The sequence below is a fragment of the Dama dama genome, chromosome 7, assembly GCF_033118175.1.
Source record: "Dama dama isolate Ldn47 chromosome 7, ASM3311817v1, whole genome shotgun sequence".
Classification (NCBI taxonomy): Eukaryota; Metazoa; Chordata; class Mammalia; order Artiodactyla; family Cervidae; genus Dama; species Dama dama.
In genome coordinates, this window is record NC_083687.1 from 31,897,139 (window position 1) to 31,899,253 (window position 2,115).

The following is a 2,115-nucleotide window of genomic DNA, read 5'->3' on the forward strand; positions in this document are numbered from 1 at the left end:
AAAAGAACAATTAACTTCTTTTTTGCTTTTCTTCCTATTTCTTGAATGATAGGGCTCTCTTTTATGTGCCTCCCACTTTGTTTCTTGCTCTGTAAATCCAATAGGTCTCTCCAACCTGTATCTAACTACCTACTAACTTGCTTTTAAAATTCCACACTTCTTTCCATCCGTGAATCTGCCCGCTTAATTCATACCTTGAGCACCATTCTCCTAGACCATTCTATGAACCTTCTTAGTTGCCTTCAGGATGTAATAAAAATGAATAGAGTGTTGGGAATGAATCGCTGAACGAATTGATGGTGATTTTTATTTTCACCTGGGGTTTTCCCATTAAAATCTTGTCCTTAACATTCCTGTAAAGCAAACATCAAATAGCAAGAAGTGTTTTATCTAAGGAAAACTCGGTTAATTTTCTGACACGTTTTCAGTATTTTTTGTTCCACTTCAAGTTTTATTTGCTAAAGAAAGAATCAGCATCCTTCACAACTCCCTGACGTCTCCTTTGTCTTAAAAAAGTCATAAATCCTGCTGCAACACATAGTACTGCTAAAACAACAAACACCAGTTGGGGAGCGGCCCACAGAATGTGGTGAGCTATTTCCTGAAGAACCCTCACCAGCAGTGACTCAGTGAGGGGGTGTAGCTCAGTGGTAGAGCGCGTGCTTCGCATGTACGAGGCCCCGGGTTCAATCCCCGGCACCTCCAACTGTGGCTTAAACTGTGCTTTTTCTTTATTCCTTTACTCGTTGCCTGCTCACAAGAACCTAGGACATTCGTTTCGGTGGTGCACTCTTTAGACTTCATGACCCTCAAAACCTCTCAAGGTAGCTGGCAGAGTACAAGTCTATTAGTATCCGACAGAGGCCATAACAAGTTAGCATAAACCCGGTGGCTTAAAACGACAGAAATTTGTTCTTTACCCTTCTGGAGGCCAGAAATCCAAAATTAGTATCCCTAGACAGACATCAGGGTGTTGGCCAGTGGTGCTCCCTCCAGAGGCTCTGGGGTGTGTGTGCCCAATCTTGCCTCTTTCAACTTCTGGTGGCTGGTGGCATTCCTTAGCCTGTGGCGGCCTTGCTCCAATCTCTGCCACCGTGGTCACACTGCCTTCTCCTCTCTATATGTGAAATCCCTCTGCCCTTCTCTTTTAAAAACACTTGTGATTATTTTGGGCCTAGCCGTATAATCCAAAGTAATCTCCCCAGTTTAAGATCGTTAATATAATTAAAGCTGCAAAGACCTTTTTTCTATATAAGGTAACATCCACAGATTCTGGGGCTTGGGACCTGCTATCTTTGGGAGCCATTATTCAGTCTACTCTGCAAAGATCCCCCAAACTCAAAAGAAGTGTGCCATCATATTAACAGGGAAAATAGGGCAAAACATTTCCTAAATTCAAATGTAAATTGGGAAATTTTCATCTTTGTCTCTGCTTAGCAATGTTTTCAATATGATGGGAACCACTAGGGAAGCACATACTGTCCAAATCTTGGGGTCATTTCAGAACATTGTGTTGCCTCTCCCTCAGTAACCAACAACTGTGGAATATACAATTACTCAGACAAAGTATATTTTTCTAAACTGAGAGCAATTTTCAGGTGTTATATCTTTTTATCCACAGTCTTCTTAAATACTTCAATCATAATCTTTTTATTTTATACATCAGTATATAGTTCTTTTTTTAACATGGTTATTTTAAAAAGATTTTTTTAGAGTATAGTTGATTTATAATGTCTTAGTTTCTGTTGTACAGCAGAGTAAATCAGCTATACATATATCCACTCTGTTTTAGATTCTTTCCCCATGTAGGTCAATACAGAGTATTGAGTTTCTCATGCTATTGAGTTTCTTATGCTAACAGTCCTTGTTAGTTATCTATTTGATGTATACTAATGTGTATATGTCAATCCCAACCTCCCAATTTACCTCTTTCCCCTATGTATCTTAATGATATTGGGGGCTTCCTGGTGTCTCAGACAGTAAAGAATCTGCCGCAATGCAGGAGACCTGGGTTTGATCTCTGAGTATTTCCTATATATCTTAAAAGCAAGCACACTGCCTTGCCACAGCACAGTGATCAAATTCAGGACATTTAATGCTAATAAGAAGTCTTGT

At 39.8% G+C, this 2,115-nt stretch overlaps 1 non-coding gene across 1 annotated transcript; it reads left to right on the plus strand.

The window, feature by feature from the left end:
* Window positions 1–633: 633 nt before the first annotated feature.
* On the plus strand, window positions 634–705 carry TRNAA-CGC (transfer RNA alanine (anticodon CGC)). The gene has a single exon. It is a non-coding gene; the product is annotated as a tRNA-Ala (tRNA).
* Window positions 706–2,115: the final 1,410 nt, after the last annotated feature.